Genomic DNA, 9,917 nt, shown 5'->3' with positions numbered 1-9,917 from the left:
AAAATATAATCAATGAATTCTTTTCTCATTCCCAAACTCTATATTTTATTAAACATCATTTATACCCAAAAACATATGCACCTAAAAAAGGGCTCCTTATGAGTACCTAGAACATTTTGGGTGCTAACACCTTACCTTTGTGTAACCAACCCCCTTACTTGTACTCTCTGGCATTTTATTCATTTTGATTTGAAAACTTCTTATCTTTGGTTTTTGTTCGTACTTTTCCCTTTTCCTTTGGAAACAATAAAAGCGCGATGGCGACTCTGGTTTTATTGACGTCGAGTTTATCCATAGGTTGATGGTCATGAATTTACCGCTACATACAACTCATCTTCTTATAGGCCTAAAATGAATGGTGTTGTCGAGGCAGCTAATAAGAACATCAAGAAGATCATGTAGAAAATGGTGGAAACCTTCAAAGATTGGCACAAAATGCTCCCATTCGCATTACATGGCTATCATACTGTAGCGGGAAAAAATTTGAGATTAAGCTATCGATTTAATTAACTGGAAAAGCAAGAGTTTCCATCGCGCTTTTATTGTTTCTAAAATAAAAGGGAAAAAGTATGAACAAAACCCAAAGAAGTTTTAAAAACAAAAACTAGTAAAAAGAGAACAAGGGTCCGGGGGTTAGTTACGCAAAGGGAAGGTATTAGCACCCTAAACATCCATGATACTCCATGAGAACCTCTTTGAAAATATATACATTTTAGTTTGCAAAAGGTGTTGTTTTTTAAAAGATTGGAGAGATGGAAAAGAATCATTTTTATTACGATTTGGTGTTTGCCAAGACTTTTGAATCTCATGCCTACTTACCAACAAAGTGCAATGGAGGATCAAAACCTCGTAGTTCATGGTAAAAATAACAAAAGGAGTTTATTTTGATTCATTTTTATGGAAAATTAAATTTTGTCATTTTAAGGAGAATACTCAACTAGTCACCCACAAGTATGAGAAATTTGCATCATCATGGGAAAGGCTCCAACTTGGATAAGGATCAACAAGTATGCCACTAGCTCCCATATATGGAAAATAATTATCATCAATACTATGGAGATAGGAGAATTATAACACAACTATGGAAATGAATCATGTTTAATACCTTGAGAAAAAGTTTAAAAGAGAAAAGTGCACAAAAGGCACAAAATGGTTTGAATGAGTTAGGTATTTTTTAGTCTTTTGAAATTGGTCTAAGTATGCTTAAGATGGATTGACACTTATTAAGAAAAAGGTTTAAAAATCACTTGAAAAAAGTCAAGGTTTATTGAGAAAGTGGTTCACGTTAAAACAAGAAAGTTTTGAAAAAAAGAGAAGATTTTGAAAATTAAAGAAGGGGGAGGAGAAGAAGAGACTATCCTAAAGCAGTAAAGTAAAACCTAAAGAAGAAAGATCTAACCAAGAGATAGCAAGCTTTGTGACATAAGTCAAGCAAGAACTCCCTACTTTGGATTAAGCCCCAAGCAAGAAAAATAAGCAAATAGTTATTCATGTGTCAGATGAAACTAGAGCAATCAAGCCAAGTCTTCACACAGAAATCCAAAGTCAAGGGTATCCGATGAATTCCAGGATCTCAAGTCACAAGTTCCAAAGTAAAGGTCAAGATCAAAGTCCTAATTCTAAGTCTATAACTCCACAAAGATGCCAAGGATAGTAACCATAAGTCCATGAATTAGGAGTAACAAGCTTCTTTTTTAGGTTTTCTTAGTAATGACATAAAGAGTGGTCCAACTGGACAAAGAACAAAATGACATAAACACAAATAATATGATATGAAATGTTAAACATAAAGCATAAAATAAACGACATAAAAAGTAAAGGAATAATGGTAAATGACTTTGAAATAAAAGTTAATACAAATAAAATATTAGTAAATGATGTTAGTGAAGATGAAAAGGTGCTTTGGTCACTTTTTGGAGAACACTTAACTATCCACTGACAAGCATGAAAATATGAACCTTATACATCATTTATAAGAAGGGCTCCAACTTGGATAAAATCAACAAGTATGCCACTAGCTCCCACAAATGGAAAAAGAGCAAAATTTTCACACAATATCATGAGTAATAGGAAACTTACAATCTCACTTATAAAAATGTCACTGCCATTGGAACAAATTTAGCTCTATGTTAAGCAATCATAATTTGACTTATGTAGAAGTCACAACTATCTGAGGACGGTCAATAATAATGTTTGTGTTAATACATGGTAGAGAAATGATATTCATCCTCTTAAAGCTATGCCATACAAGAAAAGAAAATGAAAGGGGATGATCAAGCACAAAGGCTAGAAGGATGTTCCATTACTTCAATCCACGTTTCATGACACTTAAGACAAACTTATGCATCAATCTAAAGTACCTTAAATGATTCATGATCACTTAGAAGGTAGATTTGAAATGATGAAAGTTCATCAAGCACAAATCCACACATCATGAACAAGATGGACAACAATCCATCCAATTGATCAAAAGAAATTAAAGGGATGAAGATGAAAGGGAAAAAACAAGACACATCCAAATTTAATCACAAATTTGATCAAGTCATCATCAAAATCAATCATCCATTTTGGTGGATTAAGGGTTTCACCCCATTAACACCCAAGATCCATTGAATTTGATGAGACTTGAAGTCAAAATCATCATGGCCCAAGGCCAACAGAAATCCACAAGGTCAAACAAATTAAAAATGAAATTAAATGAAATAAAAAATGCATAAAAGATATTTTAAATAATATTTATCATGAAAATAAAATGGAAAATCCACAAAGTCCTTCAAAACACCAAATAAATGGCCAAGAAAATTATGGAAGGTTGGAAATAAAATGAGAAACATGTAATAAAACTTTCATGTTTAAAAAATGCAAAAAAGTATTTTTAAACCAAGAAAACAAATGAGAAAAGAGAAAATTCATGGAAAAATAGAAAATCAATGAAATAAAATATGTAAAAATAAAAATCAGATGAAGAAAAATAAAAGAGAATTTTAGAAATCATCTTGGGATTTTTTGGATAAAAAATGAAATTACTACGAAATTTTAAAGAAAAAGAAATTTAAAATAATAAAAGAAAAATAATTTAAATAAAAAAAGACCAGGAGCGTTAATGAGGCGTGATCCAACACTTCAAATGATGAGAAACACGATGGGACATGCTGTAAGCCAAACATATGATATCGTTTGAATTTAACCAATCAAAACATTTCAAAATCCCAACGTGTCTAGTCCAAACTCAGACCACCTGAGAAATACTCCAGTCATATTCTCCGGTGAGCTCTCACCGGAGTTTCATCGTTTGGTAACTTCAATTGACAAGACCACCACCATTGTGATCCTCTTCTCATCCCGAATTCATCCTTATGCTTCAAATTCATTTATTGAACTGAGCAGAGGGAATTTCAAAGAAGTTTCAGAAATAAGCAAAACACGAAAAGTAAACTTAAATGATGAACACAATCAATCAACACTAGATAAGTTAGGGGAAAGCATCAGAGAGTGAAGGACTACATTGTGGTAACTTGTTTGAGTTCAAATGATGCTCAAAACTACCTTGTCTAGATGCTGATCATAAGTTGATGAAGCTCAATCTGGTTAGAACACTTCAGAAGGTCTCCGAGCTTGGGAATTGTTACAAAAGTTTCATAGGATGCCTATGGAGCTAATAGAATCAAGAAAATAGATTGAAACAGGCCGGAACTCAAAATACGATAGTTGGATTTTCTGGAAAAACTTTAAATTGCAGTAGGGGTTTCTTGGCTCTCCAAAGCTTGCAAATGAAGGCAAAAGCTTCCTCTATTAATAGGAAATGTAATTGGATCCAAATACGTGTGAAATGATGCAGAATTCGGGAAAAACGAATTTGATCAAACTGTGTAAAAAGTGTGACTTGAAACTCCTCAAAACTCAACAAAATAATGCGTTTTAAGTGTCAATTAACTCCTGGAGGTTTGATTAAACATGTTTAGGACCAAAACACTTGCTAATTTGGCTTGAAATTGAGTTTGGTCATGATCAAATTTCGGGCAACGACAATTTCTTCAGTTCCAAGTCACCATGTTCAACCCAATGGGGTATCCTACTCAAGAGGATTTCTGATCCCATTCTTTTTTAAATGTGTTAACATCATGGCGAAGATTAAAATGATCTAAGAAAGGTTGCATTGGATGCTTGAGCATAAAGTTATGGTATGTTAAAGTTGGAATAAAATATTGGTTCCATAACTTAGAAAAATTTGAGTGCTTCATGGTTGAACATGACCTATAATGTCCTAATGAATTCCATGGCCTTCCAAGAATTATTTGACATTGGTACTTGAAGAAAACTTGAAGGTGGGATCACAAATGACATTTTGCAAGAAGAATCAGCTCCATATGTTGAAAATTGAAGAAGTTATGATCTTTGAAAGTTGGAAAAAAGTCACTTGAAAATAGGTCCAATTTCACTAAGTCCACAAATGACCTATAATGCCCCCAAACGTTTGATGATCCTCCAAGCATAATTGGCTATTGTCATGTAAAGAGAAGTTGTAGAGTATTTTGAGAATAGTCATATGCAAAAAGAGGAACTCAAAAATGTTGAGAATTGAAGGAGTTATGTTCCTTGGAACTTTGACTTCAAAATATTTACTTTTAGGTCAAACCACTTGGAACAAGCTTGTGTATTTGGACTTTACTTGCATTCCAAAGAACATAGGTGATCATATGAACTCAAAATAAGGTGTCCTTGATTTCCTCTTGATTATATTTCTCAAATCATGAAGTTTCTTGTTGAAGAAGGCATGGAAATAAACACATGAACCTTTGACTTTCTTGAGAAGTAGGCCACCAAACTTTGGGATGATTTTGACTTGAGAAGCCCTACCTTTCAAAATAAACTTAAGGGAAACAAGATATATTTTTGGAATTTTGATTAATGGTTAGATAAGCAATTAATCATATAAACATAAAGGTAAGCAAAAAGGTACTTGGTGATCTCTGCAAGAAGTAACCCCAAAGATGAATAGGGGAAATGACAAGATGTGACCTTGCTTGTATGCAAAATATGCAAATGATATGTGGGATCTTAGGGTTAAAAATCAGGGTATGACAGATGCCCCTATTTAAGTTTCTTCAATTTGGAGATATTAAGGTTGAAATCTTCGTCTAGATAAGATTGGAGAGAATTAAATATTAAAGACCCAATTTTTGGCTCTAAGATACCGTAAGGCGTTTATGATATGATATGAATGCAAACAGGAATCTCTATGGGGAATATAGAACACGAGAGACAAAGAACAGCTAAAGACGAGAGGAGACTGGATTCCGTAGGGGGAAAAGGAAAAATCTCGAAAATAACCGATGCGTCGTTAGAGAACTAACTAAAGATCCAACGGGGAAGACTTAATAAAGTAAGACTTCGCCGGGGATAGCTTAACAAAGGTAACCAATCAAAGGTAAACCTATTACCTAAAGATCCAATAGGTTAAGAATATTACCTATTATTAATCGAGTGATAGCTTAACAAATGTAATAAGCCAAACAAAATGATTACCAACTACCAGCAAGGTAATAGCTTAACAAAGGTAACCAATCAAATGTAAAAGGAATTATTACCTACTATTAGCCGAGTGATAGCTTAACAAAGGTAATAAGCCAAATGAAATGATTTCCAACTACCAGCAAGGAGATATCTTAACAAAGGTAACCAATCACAGGTAAAATGAATTATTACCTACTACCAGCCGAGTGATAGCTTAACAAAGGTAATACGCCAAAGGGAATGATTAACAACTACCATCCAAGTGATAACTTAACAAAGGTAACCAATCAAAGGTAAAAGGAATTATTTCCTACTATCAGCCGAGTGATAGTTTAACAAAGGTAATAAGCCAAAGGGAATGATTACCAACTACCAGCCAAGTGATAGCTTAACAAAGGCAACCAATCAAAGGTAAAAGGAATTATAACCTACTACCAGTCGAGTGATAGATTAACACAGGTAATAATCCAAAGGAAATGACTACCAACTACCATCAAGGTGATAGCTTAACAAAGGCAACCAATCAAATGCGGACCAAAGTTCAGACCAGGAATGAACTAGAGAGAAGCGGTCAAAGAGGACTCAATCCAATGAGGGCATAAACTCAATGGGGGATTAATCCCATCCAGATAATGAGCTGGAGGGGAACTGAAGCAAAATATTCCACGGGGATCATACTCAGTGGGGAATTAGAAAGGATAAACTCTTTCTGCTTAAGGTTGACACTCTATTGGAGAGAGGGCGTACACCCACGACAAGGAGAAAGGTTTCGGAGAGTGGTGAGGAATTATTTTTTGCAAAATAAAAAATGCGCAAATAAACATCATGATGTTATGCATATATGTATGATTATATTGAAAAAACAAACGCAAAGGTGCGAAACTGATAACATAGTAGAAAAAGATACTCGGCTAATCTCAACCAAGATGGAGATGTTGGCTGAGATTTGTCGGGATTACACCACTCTTGTAATCTGATGATGGGGAGACTTTTATTCAAAAGATGATCCGGACTGGGGGAGACACTGAATTCCACTCTTCAGGATCTTACCATCCTTGGGATTTCCATTAACATTCCTCTTTTGTATTCACAAGTCGAGGGAAAATACATATCTTTTTTTATAAATTTTCAAAAACATGATTGTTTAAATATATATTTGTTTCAAAAATGATCCTCAGGAATAAATGAAATTTTGTAAACTGAAACAAAATAAGAATAGCAAACAAGTGGGAAAAAGGCTCAAATTTTATTGATAAAATGGTAGTCGCAAATGGCGTGACTCCATGGATCATTACAAAGTTGGAAAATGGTAAATATATGGAAGGGGATACATTGAAAAACAATGACCACTGTTCTCCCCAACAACTTTGAATTCCACTATGCTCTCGTCTTCGGTCGAGGATGAGAGAAAATGAATATGTGATTGACACTGTTGCTTGAAACGATCAAGTCTGGCCTGATGCAGTTACTTTCCATAATCCCTAACTTTAGCATAAATTGCCATTTCTAGTTTAATCTACCGGGATTATTTTTTTTGTTTATGTCTCTAACTTTTTCATGGACCGCCCTTTCGGGTTTTCAATCCACTGAGACGCTCATTTTTGCCTAAGTCGCCCTTTCTGGTTTTCAATTTAGCGAGATGTTCTTTTATTTTCTTGGCGAAGTATTTCTTGACTACATCGACATTCACAATATGAGGGAGCTCCTCACCATCCATAGTTGTAAGAATCAAGGCACCACTAGAGAAAGCTCTCTTAACAACATATGAGCCTTCATAATTATGAGTCTACTTGCCCCTAGAATCAATATTGAAAGACAAAATATTTTTGATCACAAGGTCACCTTCTCTGAACACACGAGGTCGAACCATGTTGTCAAATGCTTTCTTCATTCTCTTTTGATATAACTGACCGTGAGATAAGGTCGTCATTCTTTTCTCTTCAATCAAATTCAACTGATCATATCTACTCTAACACCATTCAGCCTCAGACAAACTGGCTTCCATCAAGACTCACATTGATAAGATCTCAACCTCCACATGGAGCACCACTTCCATGCCATACACAAGAGAGAAAGGGGTTTCCCCTGTTGAAGTGCGGAAAGATGTACGATATTCATGCAAAGCAAACAGAAGCATCTCATGCCAATCTTTATACGTCACAACCAAATCTTGGATGATCTTTTTAATGTTCTTATTTGCAGCTTCAACAACCCCATTCATCTTAGGTCTATAAGTTGAAGATTTATGATGTTCACTCTTGAAGTCATCACAAAGCTCATTCATCATCTTGTTATTCAAGTTCGACTCATTATTAGTAATGATCTTACTTGGAACACCATATCGATAAATAATTTGATTCTTGATAAATCAGACCACAACCTGCTTGGTCATATTAGCATGGGATGTTACTTCAGCTCACTTGGTGAAGTAATGAATAGCTACCAGAATGAAACTGAAATTCTGGTATCAGATATAAGATGTCGAAGGTAATGTCACGACACTAATATCTATTAACACACAATGGATAAAAAATACAAAATGGTAAAGCAAATAACACAAGCAATTGTTAACCCAGTTCGGTGCAACTCACCTATGTTTGGGGGCTACCCAGCCAGGAAGGAAATTCACTAAAATAGAATTTGTTCAAAGACTCTCCGTACACTTCAACAAGTTACAGTCTTTCTCACCTAATATCTACCCGTGCAATTTCTACCAAAGCACTCTTAGATATGAGAACCCACTCACTTCACTACAATCACACACCAGTGATTTTAAACAACAATCCCTTGTGAAAAGAAAATACTTTTCAATTACACACTCTTGATTTTACTTCACAGTTTCAATCAAGAAGACACACTTTTGATCTTGCTTCACAGCTCTGATCAAGAAGACACACACACTTGCTTAACAGCTTTAAAGTGACAAAATACAACCATAAATCAGTCCAATTCAATCATCAATGGATGACTTGAATGACCTACAAGTCTCACGACTAAACAGACACAAACCCTAGCTCTCTCTCTATATTTCGCTCAGTATTGGTCGTGTGTTCAAATAGGTTTTCTAAGTCCCTTTTTATAGAAGCATCCAGCTGGGCTTGGACATCTTGAAAACCCTAAATCTATTTTCCAATCAAATCTTTTTATAACAGCTGGTTAGATCTCCTTGGAAAATAAGAAAATCTGGTTGTAATCCATGATTGAATGCGTCAGCTAATCATATCTTCAATCATCCAAAGATTTCCATTAATTGTGCAATCGCAAAACACCATACATTCAAACTGAATGTTTTGTGTACAGGATGTCATGATATCGGGTCTGACATCATGGAAAAATCCTGCATAATCCAATAATTCCTTTTATAGCTTCCAGCAGGTACAACCATATCAGATGCCATGACCTTGTGTATGTCATCTGAAACAATCTTGCATGAACATGTCTTTCATTTAAGCTCCAGCAGGTACATCCAATATCAGAAGCCATGGCATAGGATATCTCATGTTAAGACATCACACATAACATCTTGTGAACACTCTTTGTTTTACCAAAATTGCTGCCAACACTTAGAATCAACAAACTCCCCCTTTGGCAAATTATGGCTAAAACATATATTTGTCCTTTTTGTTCACAAGGTAAACTATCAGCAGTTAAACAACATAATAGTAGTTTAATCAGCAGCAGAAGCAAAACAATTACTAGCTATGGCTACTAGTAATGCACACATGCACAAGGGTACTTCTCCTCCCCCTAAATCTGTGCAACAGAAACAGAATTACTAGTTATGGATGCAACTAGTAAGACACACAAATGCACAAGGGTACTCCTTCTCCCCCAAAATCTGTGCACACAACAAACAGTCTTCATGAACATAACAGCTACTGTAACTCCAGCACCTGTACCATCCAGAATGTCATTCTGACATGTGCTTCAATAACAACACCTGTGCACCATATCAGACATCCTCTTTGACATCTGTAAATAGAATAGCATTCTGTTTTAACACTTGACCACTAATAATAGTTGTCCTTCTGTCCCGCCACATACATATCACAACTTCCACAACAGCTTCCATATCGACACTTCTCCCCCTTTTTAGTCAAAATTGACCAAAGGTGACCTTTTTCAAAATAAAACTTCAATCTTTCAAACATCAGCATCAGAATAGCTTCTAGCCACACAGTCTAGTCCTTGCCACATCACAGTTTACCCAGTCAGAAATATCCTCTGGGATAACCACAAACTCCTTTACTTGCTATAGGTTCTCATGAACACAGATCCCCAACTTCCCCCTTAAACATTCAAATTGATTGGAATCCAAAGCTTTAGTGAAAATGTATGCTAATTGCTTTTCAGTAGTAACATGCTCAAGAGTTATGATCTTCTCTTCTACATGTTCTCTGATG

The sequence above is a fragment of the Lathyrus oleraceus genome, chromosome 7, assembly GCF_024323335.1.
Source record: "Lathyrus oleraceus cultivar Zhongwan6 chromosome 7, CAAS_Psat_ZW6_1.0, whole genome shotgun sequence".
NCBI classification, from domain to species: domain Eukaryota; kingdom Viridiplantae; phylum Streptophyta; class Magnoliopsida; order Fabales; family Fabaceae; genus Lathyrus; species Lathyrus oleraceus.
This window is presented reverse-complemented; position numbering follows the sequence as displayed.